General features: G+C 53.6%; 1 protein-coding gene across 1 annotated transcript in view; it reads left to right on the forward strand.

Annotated features, from left to right (window-relative positions):
* Window positions 1-3,723: 3,723 nt before the first annotated feature.
* The window catches only part of PRR15L (proline rich 15 like), a 131,296-nt gene continuing 113,863 nt past the window's right edge, over window positions 3,724-21,156 (forward strand). Inside the window, exon 1 of the mRNA XM_069634637.1 lies at window positions 3,724-3,859. The gene's annotated coding sequence lies outside the window, so the exon portion shown is untranslated. The remainder of the gene's footprint in view (window positions 3,860-21,156) is intronic.

Below are 21,156 nucleotides of genomic sequence, written 5' to 3' on the forward strand. Positions count from 1 at the left end.
GCGTCTCCAGCACTCTACACAGGACAGACTTGGAAAAGACCCCAATCTGTAACCAGCACACTGAGCAGTCCTGTCCACACACTGGCTACACAAACAGTCCTATCATTAACAAGCCACCACAGTGGTCCACACCCCTCTCCAGCAAAGATGCAAAGATGGCGTGCCAACCCTTTATCATAAGAACTGCCTATTCCCCCAAGGAAGGACCACCAAACAGTTTCCACAGCAAACTGATACATGTTCCGGAGGACTAAGGCAAACTGGGACACTTACCATCAGTGTAGCAAGCCACCACTGACAAGACCCGGTGTACAAAGAGGGGGCTGGGCTTCAACCCCCACTTACCGGTTCTGATCATTGTAAAACATGGCCCCTGTGGATGGGAAGGACAGCAGTTAGCCTGGGGAACCAGATGAAAGGTAGAAGCTAAGGGGAGAAAAGGAGGAGGATAAAAGGGAAGGTGGGCAACGGGAAGGGGTGGGTTGTTCCAGTGAGATGAGAGGTGGCAGAAGAAGACCAAGAGACCAGGCAGAGGGAGGATGGTGCACAGGCGCGTGGTGGTGGGTTATTCAGGCTGCGTGCAAGGTGAGGTATCGGTTGGTGAAGAGATGTGGTATATGGGTTTGAATGAGCGTGTTTATAAGTGGAGTGGTAGGGTAGAGTAGGGACTGAGTGAGAAGGTGATTGAGCGAGTGAAAGGAGGAGTAATTGAGGGGGAATGTAGGTGAAGGGGTAGCAGCGTGGAGATGGGAATTTAATAGTAGCGAGGGGAGGGGAGAGGAGTAGTGCTGTGGAGAGAGGAGCATTAGTGAGAGGTGACAGCAGTGGAAGTGAGAAGGGACAGTAGTAATGGTGTGAAGAGGGGAGAGTAATAGTAGTGTGGAGAGAAAGCAGTAGGGAGTAGGATCTGAGGGTGGAGGAATACAGTGGTAAGAGGAACATCGGAGGGACAGAGGTGTCAGGGAGAGAGGTGGTGGGTGGAGTAGGAGGGTGGGAAGTAGGTGGAGGGGAGAGAGAGTGGCAGAGATAGGGAGAGGAACATCAGAGCATGGAAGTAGAAGATCAGGTGGAGCTTTAGTGTCAGGATGGGAAAAGCCCAGAGTGACATTGCCATGGTATTTCTTCTGGTAGGAGCTCCTGGATGGCTCCGTGAGGCAGTTTAGACAGAGGAGGTGTTTGCCTTTAGGCCTTCACTTGATGCTAGGCAGTTTTTAGACAGTAGAGGTTACCAATCTCTAGAGACCTGCCTGGGGTTGAGGCGAGGCCTGGTCTACGAGGGACTCCCCATCCCTTGGTTAGATAGAGTTGGGCCCCTAGAGATCCCTCTTTGGAAATCAAAATAACAACCCTTGAACTGCCCTTAGAAGTTGGTGGCTTCTTAAGGCCATCTGTGACAATGTCCGTAGTTGAAGACCTCTCTCCCCACCTGATACGGATACTGCATTCAGTGTAAGTAATTGCCATTATCTCCTACAGTCTCAGCTCACTTCCACTGTCTTAGCAATACAACCACCCCCGCAGGACTGTTCCACATTTCACTTTAGGCGATCTCCACCTACGCCCACCAACGCAACTATTCAGTGATGTGTGGGTGTCTGGATAGGTGAACACTCACCTTGCATACCGTCATAGAGAATGGACACCTCACACACCTGTCACATTTAGAGGGTCAGCAAAAAGACGCATGCTCCCTGCCTATACACCACCCTGAGTACTGCTATTGGCCACCAGTGGGGACATTCTCCACGCTGGCCCACGGATTACTGGGAGCTTGCCACACAGGTAGAGGTGCTATGCACTTCTGGGAGCCACCCTCAATCACTAGGCTTCAGGTACACACAACCCCCCTCCTGTCCATAGTGGATGATATATGATGGTTATTTATAATGCGCTTAATACCCAGAGGTTTCTAAGCACCGGACCCGGGGAACGAACCTGTGGTGCTCTGTGTCCGAGCACGCTGCCCCTGAGTTATCCTCCCGAGACTACTGGCATATGTCAGTCTTTCACCATCATGGGTGCTGCCTGAGAGAGGTGTATGGGGTTCAGGGCTGGGGGCAGCAGGCTGACGCTTTCTCCCTGAGTACTACCCGCACTCTCCTCTCTCTCGTGGAGGCTTGGACATGCCTGTAGGGTAAGGCCTCGGAGGGCCCATCTCACCAGTCTGTCTGGGCACCTTTTGTGTGGCTGTTGGGTGATTCAGTGCACTGTACATCTGGTCGGTTTAGACCAACATTACAGGTCCAATGTACTTCAAAATACCACATTTGTCCAGAAAACCTGCCACGGGGCCCATGAAGTCACACATTGTGTTTGGAAACGTGGCCCACTTTTTGGGGTGCCCAGCCCTACAAGGCAAGGACGCATTTGGATGGGTCGGTCGCACTTCCTATCTCCCACTTGAGTGTTGGCAATGAGGGGGTGTGTGGGTCAGCACTCGGCCCATACCCCATCCTCTGCTGCTATTCCCACACAGAACTCGCATGTGGGAGTGCCGTATCCTAAACACCCTTCCACACCACAGTGCAGCTGTTGGCAGCAGGACATTAAGAATTGTGTCTGGGCAGGACAAAGACTGATATGTTTGGGATATTTCTTCTCTGTGAAAGATAGTGAGCTAAAGACTCTGGGTAAGTCTCTCGTAACCAGGACTAATGTCTGGCAGAGGGACCCCCAGGAACCCCCTTGTTAATTTGCCTATTTAAGTAACTTTGGATCTCACCCTACATTACTGGGGGAATCCAGACGTGGACCCCTTGGTCACTATTCTTAGAGAGGCACAGCTCCACCCTATTGATGAGGTCCAACCAGACCGAAACACGTGTCTGGGGTTTCTGTTGGTACTCTTGTTCAGAGGAGAATTGCCTAGCATTTCGGTGCTGGACTGCCCCAGGGCAGGACAAAGACTGATATGTTTGGGATATTTCTTCTCTGTGAAAGATAGTGAGCTAAAGACTCTGGGTAAGTCTCTCTTAACCAGGACTAATGTCTGGCAGAGGGACCCCCAGGACCCCCCTTGTTAATTTGCCTATTTAAGTAACTTTGGATCTCACCCTACATTACTGGGGGAATCCAGACGTGGACCCCTTGGTCACTATTCTTAGAGAGGCACAGCTCCACCCTATTGATGAGGTCCAACAAGACCGAAACACGTGTCTGGGGTTTCTGTTGGTACTCTTGTTCAGAGGAGAATTGCCTAGCATTTCGGTGCTGGACTGCCCCAGGGCAGGACAAAGACTGATATGTTTGGGATATTTCTTCTCTGTGAAAGATAGTGAGCTAAAGACTCTGGGTAAGTCTCTCTTAACCAGGACTAATGTCTGGCAGAGGGACTCCCAGGACCCCCCTTGTTAATTTGCCCGAGGATTGGGATTCCCAGCCGGATTTCCGAAATTGCAGGTATGCCCACGGTGGGGGGCCCCCGGATTTCGGGGTGGTGGGTGGGTGCGGCTGGAAGCAGAGCCGGGTAAGCGCAGCGGGCCACGGGCGGCTGAGATCAGGTTCCTCAGGTTCGGAGGACCCGGCACTTCCGCTGGTGTTTACTTAGTCAGGAGTGGCCCCGGTTCAGGTTCACCTTGAGCGAGCGCCAGGGAGGCAGGCGGGCAGGGAGGCAGGGAGGGAGGGGGCGGAGGCAGCCGCACAGGTACACAGCGGCACCCATACACCTGCTCCGAGCACTTCAGACACCGGCTGGCGGCTGCGCTCCAGGACAGGCACCACACTGCGGCCGGGGCTCCCCTGACGCGACGCTTCCGCCGCCGGGGCTACACTCTCCCAGGAGGGACCCTGGCATCAGGGCGACCCGCGGGGGCCTAGAGGGGGAAGCGCAGCCTGGAGAGAAGGGGCAGCACCTGGGCAGGTAAGGGCCACCGCAGCGTCGCGGGTAACAGGGGTGCCAGGGCAGAACGGTGCCCGTTGCCAGGCCCACGGGACGGGTCCCTTTCAGGTGCCATTAATGTTTCATGGACTCCAGGAGTCTCGGGTGACCGGCTGCGTCTTGAGAGCGGCTGCCGTGCAATTCTGCCCGGGCGGGCGAGTGACTAAGGGCTGCGGGCATGCGCTGGCCCGGATCACCCGGTGACCGGGCTCCAAAGCACGTCCTGCCAGCCCTCACTCCCGGCCCGTGAGTTGCGTGTCACACCCGGTGTCATCGCAGGGAGGACTTCCAAGTGCGAGGGAAATTCCGCGACTAAAACTATTCCCTCCCAATATGTTTCCTGAGGTTATGTGGCATTTGCAAAGCGCTTGGCTGCCATTGGTATGACCTCGAAGCGCGAGACGGTGTGGACTGATATTGCATTATGTAATCAAGCAAGGCGATGCATAAAATAGGCAAGTGGGACTCTTTAGATTAAGAGTTATAATTAGGAATGGTGTTTTTCGGCCTGGTTGGGACGGGGTGTCTGTTGCTTATACTGATGCTGTGTTTTTTGGGGAGTGTGTGTGTGTGGGGGGGGGGGGTTGGGTCGCATATGTGAGCCTGTCCAGTTCAGTCAGTTTAGTGACACTGCGCTTGGGAATGTTGAGAGCAGAGCCCGTGGGATAGAGAGCACCTGCTCTCGCGCCGAAGCGAAGTCAAATGCAAATACACGCTCCCTCCCCCTCCTCCCCCCACCATTGCGGCCCCCACCCGAAGCCACCGAGCATCCGTACGGGCGAGAGAAAGGCTGAAACGCACCTGTGACCCGACCCGGTACCGGGGCAGCTAGACAGCAGGGTCAGTAGCAGGACTCCCAGAGCCCCCATGCAGCGGGGAAAAGATGTACCTCTCAGGTGACCAGCACGGGACCCCAGCGCCCCAATACCAGGACAGGCTGCGATACAAGGTGCCAAGCATATGGCCAAGGGGGGCCCAATACCAGGACAGGCTGCGATACAAGGTGCCAAGCAAAGGGCCAAGAGGGAACCAATACCAGGACAGGCTGCGATACAAGGTGCCAAGCATATGGCCGAGGGGGGCCCAATACCAGGACAGGCTGCAATACAAGGTGCCAAGCATATGGCCAAGGGGGGCCCAATACCAGGACAGGCTGCGATACAAGGTGCCAAGCAAAGGACCAAGGGGGAACCAATACCAGGACAGGCTGCGATACAAGGTGCCAAGCAAAGGACCAAGGGGGAACCAATACCAGGACAGGCTGCGATACAAGGTGCCAAGCATATGGCCAAGGGGGGCCCAATACCAGGACAGGCTGCAATACAAGGTGGCAAGCATATGGCCAAGGGGGACCCAATACCAGGACAGGCGCCGTTACAAGGTGCCAAGCAGAGGACCAGAGAGCCCCAATACAGGACAGGCGCTGATACAAGGTGCCAAGCATATGGCCATGGGGCCCAACACTGGGATTAAGTTGAGACAGCAGGTGCCAAGCATATGGTCATGGAGCCCAGTACTGGGAGTAGGCTGAGACACCAGGTGCCAAGCATATGGTCATGGAGCCCAGTACTGGGAGTAGGTTGAGACACCAGGTGCCAAGCATATGGCCATGAAGCCCAGTACTGGAAGTAGGCTGAGACACCAGGGGCCAAGCATATGGCCGTGGAGCCCAGTACTGGGAGTAGGCTGAGACACTAGGGGCCAAGCATATGGCCATGAAGCTCAGTACTGGGAATAGGCTGAGACACCAGATGGCAAGTATATGGCGATGGAGCCCAGTACTGGGAGTAAGTTGAGACACCAGGTGCCAAGCATATGGTCATGGAGCCCAGTACTGGGAGTAGGTTGAGACACCAGGTGGCAAGCATATGGCCATGAAGCCCAGTACTTGGAGTGGGTTGAGACACCAGGGGCCAAGCATATGTCCAAGGGGCCCAGTACTTGGAGTGGGTTGAGACACCAGGGGCCACGCATATGGTCAAGGGGCCCAGTACTGGGAATGGGCTGAGACACGAGATGCCAAGCATATGGCCATGGATCCCAGTACTGTGAGTAAGCTGAGACACCAGGTGCCCAGCATATGGTCATGGAGCCCAGTACTGGGCGTATGCTGAGACACCAGGTGCCAAGCATATGGCCATGAAGCCCAGTACTGGAAGTAGGCTGAGACACCAGGGGCCAAGGATATGGCCGTGGACCCCAGTACTAGGAGTAGGTTGAGACACCAGGTGCCAAGCATATGTCCATGAATCCCAGTACTGGGAGTAGGCTGAGACACCAGATGCCAAGTATATGGCGATGGAGCCCAGTACTGGGAGTAAGTTGAGACACCAGGTACCAAGCATATGGCCATGGAGACCAGTACTGGGAGTAGGTTGAGACACCAGGTACCAAGCATATGTCCATGAAGCCCAGTACTGGGAGTAGGCTGAGACACCAGATGCCAAGCATATGCCCATGGGGCCCAGTACTGGGAGTAGGCGGAGACACCAAGTGCCAAGCATATGGCCATGGAGCCCAGTATTGGGAGTAGGTTCAGCTACCAGGTGCCAAGGATATGGCCATGGGGCCCAGTACCGGGAGTAGGTTGAGACACCAAGTGCCAAGCACATGTCATGAAGCCCAGTACTGGGAGTAAGTTGAGACATCAGGTGCCAAGCATATGGCCATGGAGCCCAGTACTGGGAGTACGCAGAGGCACCAAGCACCAAGCATGTGGCCATGGGGCCCAGTACTGGGAGTAGGCTGAGACACCAGGTGCCAAGCATATGGCCATTATGCCCAGTACTGGGAGTATGTTGAGACAGCAGGTGCCAAGCATATGGCCATTATGCCCAGTACTGGGAGTAGGTTGAGACAGCAGGTGCCAAGGATATGGCCATGGAGCCCAGTACTGGGAGTAGGTTGAGGCAGCATGTGCCAAGCTTATGGCCATGGGCCCCAGTACTGGGAGTAGGTTGAGGCAGCATGTGCCAAGCTTATAGCCATGGAGCCCAGTACTGGGAGTAGGTTGAGGCAGCATGTGCCAAGCTTATGGCCATGGGGCCGAATACTGGGAGTAGGTTGAGACACCAGGTGCCAAGCATATGGCCATGGGGCCCAGTACTGGGAGTAAGTTGAGACACCAGGTGCCAAGCATATGGTCATGGAGCCCAGTACTGGGAGTAGGTTGAGACACCAGGTGGCAAACATATGGCCATGAAGCCCAGTACTTTGAGTGGGTTGAGACACCAGGGGCCAAGCATATGGCCAAGGGGCCCAGTACTTGGAGTGGGTTGAGACACCAGGGGCCAAGCATATGGCCAAGGGGCCCAGTACTTGGAGTGGGTTGAGACACCAGGGGCCACGCATATGGCCAAGGGGCCCAGTACTGGGAATAGGCTGAGACACCAGATGCCAAGCATATGCCCATGGGGCCCAGTACTGGGAGTAGGCAGAGACACCAAGTGCCAAGCATATGGCCATGGAGCCCAGTATTGGGAGTAGGTTCAGCTACCAGGTGCCAAGGATATGGCCATGGGGCCCAGTACGGGGAGTAGGTTGAGACACCAAGTGTCAAGCACATGTCATGAAGCCCAGTACTGGGAGTAAGTTGAGACATCAGGTGCCAAGCATATGGCCATGGAGCCCAGTACTGGGAGTACGCAGAGGCACCAAGCACCAAGCATGTGGCCATGGGGCCCAGTACTGGGAGTAGGCTGAGACACCAGGTGCCAAGCATATGGCCATTATGCCCAGTACTGGGAGTAGGTTGAGACAGCAGGTGCCAAGCATATGGCCATTATGCCCAGTACTGGGAGTAGGTTGAGACAGCAGGTGCCAAGGATATGGCCATGGAGCCCAGTACTGGGAGTAGGTTGAGGCAGCATGTGCCAAACTTATGGCCATGGGCCCCCGTACTGGGAGTAGGTTGAGGCAGCATGTGCCAAGATTATGGCCATGGGGCCCCGTACTGGGAGTAGGTTGAGGCAGCATGTGCCAAGCTTATGGCCATGGGGCCCAGTACTGGGAGTAGGTTGAGGCAGCATGTGCCAAGCTTATGGCCATGGGGCCCAGTACTGGGAGTAGGTTGAGGCAGCATGTGCCAAGCTTATGGCCATGGAGCCCAGTACTGGGAGTAGGTTGAGGCAGCATGTGCCAAGATTATGGCCATGGGGCCCAGTACTGGGAGTAGGTTGAGGCAGCATGTGCCAAGCTTATGGCCATGGAGCCCAGTACTGGGAGTAGATTGAGGCAGCATGTGCCAAGCTTATGGCCATGGGGCCGAATACTGGGAGTAGGTTGAGACACCAGGTGCCAAGCATATGGCCATGGGGCCCAGTACTGGGAGTAAGTTGAGACAGCAGGTGCCAAGGATATGGCCATTATGCCCAGTACTGGGAGTAGGTTGAGACACCAGGTGCCAAGCATATGGCCATTATGCCCAGTACTGGGAGTAGGTTGAGACACCAGGTGCCAAGGATATGGCCATGGAGCCCAGTACTGAGATTAGGTTGAGGCAGCATGTGCCAAGCTTATGGCCATGGGGCCCAGTACTGGGAGTAGGTTGAGGCAGCATGTGCCAAGCTTATGGCCATGGGGCCCAGTACTGGGAGTAGGTTGAGGCAGCATGTGCCAAGCTTATGGCCATGGGGCCCAGTACTGGGAGTAGGTTGAGGCAGCATGTGCCAAGCTTATGGCCATGGAGCCCAGTACTGGGAGTAGGTTGAGGCAGCATGTGCCAAGCTTATGGCCATGGGGCCGAATACTGGGAGTAGGTTGAGACACCAGGTGCCAAGCATATGGCCATGGGGCCCAGTACTGGGAGTAAGTTGAGACACCAGGTGCCAAGCATATGGTCATGGAGCCCAGTACTGGGAGTAGGTTGATACACCAGGTGGCAAGCATATGGCCATGAAGCCCAGTACTTGGAGTGGGTTGAGACACCAGGGGCCAAGCATATGGCCAAGGGGCCCAGTACTTGGAGTGGGTTGAGACACCAGGGGCCACGCATATGGCCAAGGGGCCCAGTACTGGGAATAGGCTGAGACACGAGATGCCAAGCATATGGCCATGGATCCCAGTACTGTGAGTAAGCTGAGACACCAGGTGCCCAGCATATGGTCATGGAGCCCAGTACTGGGCGTAGGCTGAGACACCAGGTGCCAAGCATATGGCCATGAAGCCCAGTACTGGGAGTAGGCTGAGACACCAGGGGCCAAGGATATGGCCGTGGACCCCAGTACTTGGAGTAGGTTGAGACACCAGGTGCCAAGCATCTGGCCATGAGGCCCAGTACTGTGAGTAGGCTGAGACACCAGGTACCAAGCTTATGGCCATGAAGCCCAGTACTGGGAGTAGGCTGAGACACCAGATGCCAAGTATATGACGATGGAGCAAAGTACTGAGAGTAAGTTGAGACCCCAGGTACCAAGCATATGGCCATGGAGACCAGTACTGGGAGTAGGTTGAGACACCAGATGGCAAGTATATGGCCATGGAGCCCAGTACTGAGAGTAAGTTGAGACATCAGATGCCAAGCATATGCCCATGGGGCCCAGTACTGGGAGTAGGCGGAGACACCAAGTGCCAAGCATATGGCCATGGTGCCCAGTACTGGGAGTGGGTTCAGACACCAGGTGCCAAGCATATGGCCATGGAGCCCAGTGCTGGGAGTAAGTTGAGACACCAGGTGCCAAGGATATGGCCATGGGGCCCAGTGCTGGGAGTAAGTTGAGACACAGGGGCCAAGCATATGGCCATGAGGCCCAGTACTGTGAGTAGGCTGAGACACCAGGTACCAAGCTTATGGCCATGAAGCCCAGTACTGGGAGTAAGTTGAGACACCAGGTGCCAAGCATATGGTCATGGAGCCCAGTACTGGGAGTGGGTTGAGACACCAGGGGCCAAGCATATGGCCAAGGGGCCCAGTACTTGGAGTGGGTTGAGACACCAAGGGGCCACGCATATGGCCAAGGGGCCCAGTACTGGGAATAGGCTGAGACACGAGATGCCAAGCATATGGCCATGGATCCCAGTACTGTGAGTAAGCTGAGACACCAGGTGCCCAGCATATGGTCATGGAGCCCAGTACTGGGCGTAGGCTGAGACACCAGGTGCCAAGCATATGGCCATGAAGCCCAGTACTGGGAGTAGGCTGAGACACCAGGGGCCAAGGATATGGCCGTGGACCCCAGTACTTGGAGTAGGTTGAGACACCAGGTGCCAAGCATATGGCCATGAGGCCCAGTACTGTGAGTAGGCTGAGACACCAGGTACCAAGCTTATGGCCATGAAGCCCAGTACTGGGAGTAGGCTGAGACACCAGATGCCAAGTATATGACGATGGAGCCCAGTACTGAGAGTAAGTTGAGACCCCAGGTACCAAGCATATGGCCATGGAGACCAGTACTGGGAGTAGGTTGAGACACCAGATGGCAAGTATATGGCCATGGAGCCCAGTACTGGGAGTAAGTTGAGACATCAGATGCCAAGCATATGCCCATGGGGCCCAGTACTGGGAGTAGGCGGAGACAGCAAGTGCCAAGCATATGGCCATGGTGCCCAGTACTGGGAGTGGGTTCAGACACCAGGTGCCAAGCATATGGCCATGGAGCCCAGTGCTGGGAGTAAGTTGAGACACAGGGGCCAAGCATATGGCCATGGGGCCCAGTATTGGGAGTAGGTTGAGACACCAGGTGCCAAGGATATGGCCATGGGGCCCAGTGCTGGGAGTAAGTTGAGACACAGGGGCCAAGCATATGTCCATGAAGCCCAGTACTGGGAGTAGGCTGAGACACCAAGGGCCAAGGATATGGCCGTGGACCCCAGTACTTGGAGTAGGTTGAGACACCAGGTGCCAAGCATATGGCCATGAGGCCCAGTACTGTGAGTAGGCTGAGACACCAGGTACCAAGCTTATGGCCATGAAGCCCAGTACTGGGAGTAGGCTGAGACACCAGATGCCAAGTATATGACGATGGAGCCCAGTACTGGGAGTAAGTTGAGACACCAGGTACCAAGCATATGGCCATGGAGACCAGTACTGGGAGTAGGTTGAGACACCAGATGGCAAGTATATGACGATGGAGCCCAGTACTGGGAGTAAGTTGAGACCCCAGGTACCAAGCATATGGCCATGGAGCCCAGTACTGGGAGTAAGTTGAGACACCAAGTGCCAAGCATATGGCCATGGTGCCCAGTACTGGGAGTGGGTTCAGACACCAGGTGCCAAGCATATGGCCATGGAGCCCAGTGCTGGGAGTAAGTTGAGACACAGGGGCCAAGCATATGGCCATGGGGACCAGTATTGGGAGTAGGTTGAGACACCAGGTGCCAAGGATATGGCCATGGGGCCCAGTACTGGGAGTAGGCTGAAACACCAGGTGCCAAGCATATGTCATGAAGCCCAGTACTGGGGGTAAGTTGAGACATCAGGTGCCAAGCATATGGCCATGGAGCCCAGTACTGGGAGTAAGCAGAGGCACCAAGCACCAAGCATGTGGCCATGGGGCCCAGTACTGGGAGTAGGCTGAGACACCAAGTGCCAAGCATGTGGCCAGTATGCCCAGTACTGGTAGTAGGTTGAGACACCAGGTTCCAAGCATATGGCCATTATGCCCAGTACTGGGAGTAGGTTGAGACAGCAGGTGCCAAGGATATGGCCATGGAGCCCAGTACTGGGAGTAGGTTGAGGCAGCATGTGCCAAGTGTATGGCCATGGAGCCCAGTACTGGGGATAGGCTGAGGTACTAGGAGCCATGCATAGGGCTAGAAAGCTCCCATACTGTGGATAGCATGAGATAGACTGGGGACCATAATAGGGCCACGGAACCCCCATACCTCGGCTAGAAGGAGATATAACACATGCCAAGCATAGGGCCACAGAGCCCCAATATCGGGCAGAGGCGTAGACAACAGGAGCTCTACGTAGGGTTGCTGAGCCCCCATACGGTGGACAGAATGAGAGCTACCAGAGTGCCAATATAGGGCTTCAGAGCCACTATAATGGGAAAGTATTAGATACCCTGGTGGCCAAACATAGGGCCAGGGGAGTCCCTATACCAGGGATAGGCCGAGACACCCGCAGTGTGAAGATCTGCCTCCCGAACCGTCTGTGCGGCCCATGGCAGTCGAGGCGCTGCCGCCTGCCCGGCACTGCCACCTGGGAGCTCAATGTCCTCCAGAGGACTTCAATGTCCAATGGCCCCAGTCGTGGGAGATGTCATCCTACATTCTGAATGCTCCGCCAGTCGCGCACTGGGACTCAATGAACCCTGAAGTCACGTGGGCGCGGTCTGGCGCGTGGATGCTTCTCGGGTTGTGGTGTTGCCAGTGAGTGGCATCTCCTTTTCTTCGTCCCTGGTACCTCCTTGGATTTCTGACCTCCTACCTGTTCTTTCTTGGACTGCTTTCTTCGTGTTACCTGCCTGCTGGCGTCTGACATCTGCTATTGGTTATGAGAGTGGACCAATAGACCTCGATTTGGGGTGTTTGCCTGGACTCCTGAGGAGAGAGTGAGAGAGATGTAGTAGGATGAAGTGATCTCTCACATGGTCTCATGGGAGAGGGTGAGGGGGAAGACACGTTCCTCTTGTTTGCTTGGCACATGGTTTATAGGAACCCTGCCCCCTTGGGATCTTGCGACCTGGACACTGTGGACCTTATTTATTTTAATTGCATCAAGGCACTGTTACAGGAATATGTGTTACGTATTTATAACCCAGAGGTTTCTAAGCGCGGACCCGGGGATCGAACCTATGTTGTTTAGTGTTGTCTTGTTTCCAAGGCGAGCCTTGCCGCTGAGCTATCCTTGGCTTCATTTCTGCTGATCCTCCTTTCCCAGGACTTCAGAGTCTTCAATACAGCTCGCGCTTGTTTGTTTTTCCCCCTAGTGTCTTCGTCTTCAGTGTGTTTTTCTTTGTGTCTTTGGGATCCCCAATTACCCAGCTTCACTGGTCCAGCTGGTCTGTGTACTCAGTCCTTCAAGCCGCAGGTATTCCTCCCACATAAGTCACCAGGTGCCAACTTCCCTCTCTAAGGTACGGCTCACAGGGGAAAGAAGCGGGTCCAAGGGTGGGAAGTCTGCTCAGGGTGAAGTCTTGTGGTTTACTGTCCACACTTTTCTTTCCTCTTATCCTGGAAGGGAGCCGTGTGGCCTTCCTCCGTCTTTGCGCCGGACTCTGCCCCCGCACTTTATTTCTGTGCAGTGTGTGTGGAGTTGTAGGGAGCAAAGTCTGCAACCATCCAGGGTCCAGATCTCCATGCCTGACAATGAGGAGGCACACGTGGGACCACGGGGCCCGCGCACTCAAGGGTGGACTGGGAACTAAAAGAGGCCCCGGAAATCAGTTTTGAAGTGGCACCGTGTTACAAATTTTCAGCAAGCCCAATCCTTTTCCTATGGGAACATTTGGAAATACCACACAAAAGAGGCCCAGGGTGGGGAACCCTACTGGGAAATCCCGAGAGTTACCTAAGCGGAGAGTCCACCCCTGCCCTCACTGTGGATAGAATGGAATATACCAGGGGCCAAACATAGAGCCACAGGGCCCCCATAATAGTGAAAGAATGAGCTATAACAGGGGTCAAGGACCAAGGAGCACCCATAATGGTGATAGACTTACATATACCAGGGGTCAAACAGGGCCACGAGTCCCAACACCAGGATAGGCTGACACACCAGGAGGCCAATATAGGACGACAGAGCCCCCATAATAGTGAACGAATGAGATATAACATGGGCCAAGGACCAAGGAGCACCCGTGATGGTGAAAGAATGACATATACCAGGGGTCAAACAGGGCCACGAGTCCCAACACCAGGATAGGCTGACACACCAGGAGGCCAATATAGGACGACAGAGCCCCCATATTAGTGAAAGAATGAGATATAACGGGGGCCAAGGACCAAGGAGCACCCATAGTGGTGAAAGACTGACATATACCAGGGGTCAAACAGGGCCACGAGTCCCAACACCAGGATAGGCTGACACACCAGGAGGCCAATATAGGACGACAGAGCCCCCATAATAGTGAACGAATGAGATATAACAGGGGCCAAGGACCAAGGAGCACCCGTGATGGTGAAAGAATGACATATACCAGGGGTCAAACAGGGCCACGAGTCCCAACACCAGGATAGGCTGACACACCAGGAGGCCAATATAGGACGACAGAGCCCCCATAATAGTGAAAGAATGAGATATAACAGGGGCCAAGGACCAAGGAGCACCCATAATGGTGAAAGACTGACATATACCAGGGGTCAAACAGGGCCACGAGTCCCAACACCAGGATAGGCTGACACACCACGAGGCCAATATAGGACGACAGAGCCCCATAATAGTGAAAGAATGAGATATAACAGGGGCCAAGGAGCAAGGAGCACCCGTGATGGTGAAAGAATGACATATACCAGGGGTCAAACAGGGCCACGAGTCCCAACACCAGGATAGGCTGCCACAACAGGAGGCCAATATAGGACGACAGAGCCCCAATACTAGTGAACGAATGAGATATAACAGGGGCCAAGGACCAAGGAGCACCCGTGATGGTGAAAGAATGACATATACCAGGGGTCAAACATAGGGTGCGGGAGACACCACGAGCCATGCACAGACACCACCAGAGCCACAATACTGGGGATAGAATGAGATATACTGGGAGCCAACAATAGGGCCACAGAACCCCCATACCCAGGCTAAAATGAGGCCATGGATTCACAAAAGACAGAAGCATGCCATTGCCCAGAAAACGGGGCCTCAGCGCTACAGTATTGGAGGTACACAGATACAGTTCAAGGTCCACACTAACAGGTGATGGGGATTGGCCATGAGGATAGCTCAGGGGCAAGCGCTCACCTTCGGAACAAGACAATGCTCCACAGCATGGATTTCATCCTAAATCTGTGCCTAGAAGCTGGAGAAGTCTGGTATGAAGCGCAATATCAATGACCAATACAAAAAAATAAATAAATACCAGAAGATCAAACATTAGTATTGGGTGCATGCTTATCTGCAGACAGACATCAGAAGCTCAAACATACGGCCACAGAGCCCCTATAATAGCCTCAGACATATATTAGACTCAGGCTTAACAGGGCCTCCGAGCCCGCGCCTTAGGGGGCATCTGAAATATATACACATCGGGAGCTCAAACATAGGGCCACAGAGCCCCTATACTGTGACTGGAGTAGGCTTGCAGGAAACAGGGCCACGAGCTCCCGCGCTGGGGACATTCTGATATACACAGACAACAGGGGGCACAAACATGGCACCACAGAGCTCCTTAACTGGGACTGGTGTAGACTTGCACGTAATAGGGCCACGAGCTCCAGCGCTGGGGACATTCTGACATACACAGACAACAGGGGGCCCAAACATGGCACCAGAGAGCCCCTGGTATTGGGAATAGAGTCAGACATTCTGGGGCCAAGACGGGCCAGCGGATCCCCATAGGAAACCAAGTGCTGAGCTATATTTCAGGAGCCTGCATACAGGGTCAGCAAGCCCCAGTACTGTAGAGAGATATCTATACGCAGGAGCCGTAAACACAGCCACTGAGCCCCGCCACTGGGGATAGACAGGCCCCAGCAGGGGCCTAAAGCAAGGGCCTCCGATCTGCAAGAAATGGGGAAGGCTGAGATACAAATACAAGGCCAGAGGCAGAATAGTGGAGTTTCTCTGAGATAGTGACCAGGGGGTCAGAAACAAGGCCACAGGGTCCCAATACTAGAGAACGACCTAAACCCACCAAGGTCCCATACATAAGGCCTCAGCGTCCCAATAGTGGAGACTGGCCTACACACCAGGGGCCCTAACTGCACCAATGTGGCCAGCTAGGGACGAGCACCAGATAGCACGGGCACACCAAAGGCAGGGATACTGATACAAAGTATTGGAGCTGCACAGCAGGGGACCCAACATGGGGCCACAGAACCCCGATGGTGAGGGCAGACAGAGATGTCCTCGGGGGCCAACATGTAGGGCCAGTAATCCCCAATATGGTGGCTTACATGCAAATGTGGCCACAGCACAGGGCCACAGCACAGTCAAACATTGGGGCAATAAATAAAGACAAAGTGTCCACAGGGTCACAGAGCAATAATACCCTGGGTAAAGAGATTTATACGAAGGGTCCAAATACAGAACAGCAGTAATGCCCTGGGTAAGGAGATTTATACGAAGGGTCCAAATACAGAACAGCAGTAATGCCCTGGGTAAAGAGAGACATACGAAGGGGCCCAAGCACCGGGTCACAGAGTGGTAATACCCTGGGTAAAGAGATTTATACGAAGGGTCCAAATACAGAACAGCAGTAATGCCCTGGGTAAAGAGAGACATACGAAGGGGCCCAAGCACCGGGTCACAGAGTGGTAATACCCTGGGTAAAGAGATTTATACGAAGGGTCCAAATACAGAACAGCAGTAATGCCCTGGGTAAAGAGAGACATACGAAGGGGCCCAAGCACCGGGTCACAGAGTGGTAATACCCTGGGTAAGGAGACACATACAAAGGGGCCCAAGCACCGCGTCACAGAGTGGTAATACCCTGGGTAAAGAGATTTATACGAAGGGTCCAAATACAGAACAGCAGTAATGCCCTGGGTAAAGAGAAACATACGAAGGGGCCCAAGCACCGGGTCACAGAGAGGTAATACCCTGGGTAAAGAGATTTATACGAAGGGTCCAAATACAGAACAGCAGTAATGCCCTGGGTAAAGAGAGACATACGAAGGGGCCCAAGCACCGGGTCACAGAGTGGTAATACCCTGGGTAAAGAGATTCATACGAAGGGCCCAAATACAGAACAGCAGTAATGCCCTGGGTAAAGAGACACATACAAAGGGTCCCAAGCACTGGGTCACAGAGTGGTAATATCCTTGGTAAAGAGAAACATACAAAGGGGCCCAAGCACCGGGTCACAGAGTGGTAATACCCTGGGTAAAGAGACACATACAAAGGGGCCCAAGCACGGGGTCACAGAGTGGTAATACCCTGGGTAAAGAGAGACATACGAAGGGGCCCAAGCACCGGGTCACAGAGTGGTAATACCCTGGGTAAAGAGATTTATACGAAGGGCCCAAATACAGAACAGCAGTAATGCCCTGGGTAAAGAGAGACATACAAAGGGGCCCAAGCACCGGGTCACAGAGTGGTAATACCCTGGGTAAAGAGACACATACAAAGGGGCCCAAGCACGGGGTCACAGAGTGGTAATACCCTGGGTAAAGAGACACATACAAAGGGTCCCAAGCACTGGGTCACAGAGTGGTAATATCCTTGGTAAAGAGAAACATACAAAGGGGCCCAAGCACCGGGTCACAGAGTGGTAATACCCTGGGTAAGGAGACACATACAAAGGGGCCCAAGCACCGCGTCACAGAGTGGTAATACCCTGGGTAAAGAGATTTATACGAAGGGTCCAAATACAGAACAGCAGTAATGCCCTGGGTAAAGAGAGACATACGAAGGGGCCCAAGCACCGGGTCACAGAGTGGTAATACCCTGGGTAAAGAGATTTATACGAAGGGCCCAAATACAGAACAGCAGTAATGCCCTGGGTAAAGAGACACATACAAAGGGTCCCAAGCACTGGGTCACAGAGTGGTAATATCCTTGGTAAAGAGAAACATACAAAGGGGCCCAAGCACCGGGTCACAGAGTGGTAATACCCTGGGTAAAGAGACACATACAAAGGGGCCCAAGCACGGGGTCACAGAGTGGTAATACCCTGGGTAAAGAGAGACATACGAAGGGGCCCAAGCACCGGGTCACAGAGTGGTAATACCCTGGGTAAAGAGATTTATACGAAGGGCCCAAATACAGAACAGCAGTAATGCCCTGGGTAAAGAGAGACATACAAAGGGGCCCAAGCACCGGGTCACAGAGTGGTAATACCCTGGGTAAAGAGACACATACAAAGGGGCCCAAGCACGGGGTCACAGAGTGGTAATACCCTGGGTAAAGAGACACATACAAAGGGTCCCAAGCACTGGGTCACAGAGTGGTAATATCCTTGGTAAAGAGAAACATACAAAGGGGCCCAAGCACCGGGTCACAGAGTGGTAATACCCTGGGTAAAGAGACACATACAAAGGGGCCCAAGCACGGGGTCACAGAGTGGTAATACCCTGGGTAAAGAGACACATACAAAGGGGCCCAAGCACGGGGTCACAGAGTGGTAATATCCTTGGTAAAGAGAAACATACAAAGGGGCCCAAGCACCGGGTCACAGAGTGGTAATACCCTGGGTAAAGAGACACATACAAAGGGGCCCAAGCACGGGGTCACAGAGTGGTAATACCCTGGGTAAAGAGACACATACAAAGGGGCCCAAGCACGGGGTCACAGAGTGGTAATATCCTGGGTAAAGAGAAACATACAAAGGGGCCCAAGCACCGGGTCACAGAGTGGTAATACCCTGGGTAAAGAGACACATACAAAGGGGCCCAAGCACGGGGTCACAGAGTGGTAATACCCTGGGTAAAGAGACACATACAAAGGGGCCCAAGCACGGGGTCACAGAGTGGTAATATCCTGGGTAAAGAGAAACATACAAAGGGGCCCAAGCACCGGGTCACAGAGTGGTAATACCCTGGGTAAAGAGACACATACAAAGGGGCCCAAGCACGGGGTCACAGAGTGGTAATACCCTGGGTAAAGAGACACATACAAAGGGGCCCAAGCACGGGGTCACAGAGTGGTAATATCCTGGGTAAAGAGAAACATACAAAGGGGCCCAAGCACCGGGTCACAGAGTGGTAATACCCTGGGTAAAGAGACACATACAAAGGGGCCCAAGCACGGGGTCACAGAGTGGTAATACCCTGGGTAAAGAGACACATACAAAGGGGCCCAAGCACGGGGTCACAGAGTGGTAATACCCTGGGTAAAGAGAAACATACGAAGGGGCCCAAGCACGGGGTCACAGAGTGGTAATATCCTTGGTAAAGAGACACATACAAAGGGGCCCAAGCACCGCGTCACAGAGTGGTAATATCCTTGGTAAATAAAGACATACAAAGAGGCCCAAGCACTGGGTCACAGAGTGGTAATATCCTTGGTAAAGAGAAACATACAAAGGGGCCCAAGCACCGGGTCACAGAGTGGTAATACCCTGGGTAAGGAGACACATACAAAGGGGCCCAAGCACCGCGTCACAGAGTGGTAATACCCTGGGTAAAGAGATTTATACGAAGGGTCCAAATACAGAACAGCAGTAATGCCCTGGGTAAAGAGAGACATACGAAGGGGCCCAAGCACCGGGTCACAGAGTGGTAATACCCTGGGTAAAGAGATTTATACGAAGGGCCCAAATACAGAACAGCAGTAATGCCCTGGGTAAAGAGACACATACAAAGGGTCCCAAGCACTGGGTCACAGAGTGGTAATATCCTTGGTAAAGAGAAACATACAAAGGGGCCCAAGCACCGGGTCACAGAGTGGTAATACCCTGGGTAAAGAGACACATACAAAGGGGCCCAAGCACGGGGTCACAGAGTGGTAATACCCTGGGTAAAGAGAGACATACGAAGGGGCCCAAGCACCGGGTCACAGAGTGGTAATACCCTGGGTAAAGAGATTTATACGAAGGGCCCAAATACAGAACAGCAGTAATGCCCTGGGTAAAGAGAGACATACAAAGGGGCCCAAGCACCGGGTCACAGAGTGGTAATACCCTGGGTAAAGAGACACATACAAAGGGGCCCAAGCACGGGGTCACAGAGTGGTAATACCCTGGGTAAAGAGACACATACAAAGGGTCCCAAGCACTGGGTCACAGAGTGGTAATATCCTTGGTAAAGAGAAACATACAAAGGGGCCCAAGCACCGGGTCACAGAGTGGTAATACCCTGGGTAAAGAGACACATACAAAGGGGCCCAAGCACGGGGTCACAGAGTGGTAATACCCTGGGTAAAGAGACACATACAAAGGGGCCCAAGCACGGGGTCACAGAGTGGTAATATCCTTGGTAAAGAGAAACATACAAAGGGGCCCAAGCACCGGGTCACAGAGTGGTAATACCCTGGGTAAAGAGACACATACAAAGGGGCCCAAGCACGGGGTCACAGAGTGGTAATACCCTGGGTAAAGAGACACATACAAAGGGGCCCAAGCACGGGGTCACAGAGTGGTAATATCCTGGGTAAAGAGAAACATACAAAGGGGCCCAAGCACCGGGTCACAGAGTGGTAATACCCTGGGTAAAGAGACACATACAAAGGGGCCCAAGCACGGGGTCACAGAGTGGTAATACCCTGGGTAAAGAGACACATACAAAGGGGCCCAAGCACGGGGTCACAGAGTGGTAATATCCTGGGTAAAGAGAAACATACAAAGGGGCCCAAGCACCGGGTCACAGAGTGGTAATACCCTGGGTAAAGAGACACATACAAAGGGGCCCAAGCACGGGGTCACAGAGTGGTAATACCCTGGGTAAAGAGACACATACAAAGGGGCCCAAGCACGGGGTCACAGAGTGGTAATATCCTGGGTAAAGAGAAACATACAAAGGGGCCCAAGCACCGGGTCACAGAGTGGTAATACCCTGGGTAAAGAGACACATACAAAGGGGCCCAAGCACGGGGTCACAGAGTGGTAATACCCTGGGTAAAGAGACACATACAAAGGGGCCCAAGCACGGGGTCACAGAGTGGTAATACCCTGGGTAAAGAGAAACATACGAAGGGGCCCAAGCACGGGGTCACAGAGTGGTAATATCCTTGGTAAAGAGACACATACAAAGGGGCCCAAGCACCGCGTCACAGAGTGGTAATATCCTTGGTAAATAAAGACATACAAAGAGGCCCAAGCACGGGGTCACAGAGTGGTAATACCCTGGGTAAAGAGAGACATACGAAGGGGCCCAAGCACCGGGTCACAGAGTGGTAATATCCTGGGTAAAGAGAGACACATACAAAGAGGCCCAAGCACCGCGACACAGAGAGGTAATACCCTGGGTAAGGAGACACATACGAAGGGGCCCAAGCACCGGGTCACAGAGTGGTAATATCCTTGGTAAAGAGAAACATTCGAAAGGGCCCAAGCACCGGGTCACAGAGTGGTAATACCCTGGGTAAAGAGATTTATACGAAGGGTCCAAATACAGAACAGCAGTAATGCCCTGGGTAAAGAGATTTATACGAAGGGTCCAAATACAGAACAGCAGTAATGCCCTGGGTAAAGAGAGACATACGAAGGGGCCCAAGCACGGGGTCACAGAGTGGTAATATCCTTGGTAAAGAGACACATACAAAGGGGCCCAAGCACCGCGTCACAGAGTGGTAATATCCTTGG

The sequence above is a fragment of the Ambystoma mexicanum genome, chromosome 13 (assembly GCF_040938575.1).
Source record: "Ambystoma mexicanum isolate Mex_15411 chromosome 13, UKY_AmexF1_1, whole genome shotgun sequence".
Lineage (NCBI taxonomy): Eukaryota > Metazoa > Chordata > Amphibia > Caudata > Ambystomatidae > Ambystoma > Ambystoma mexicanum.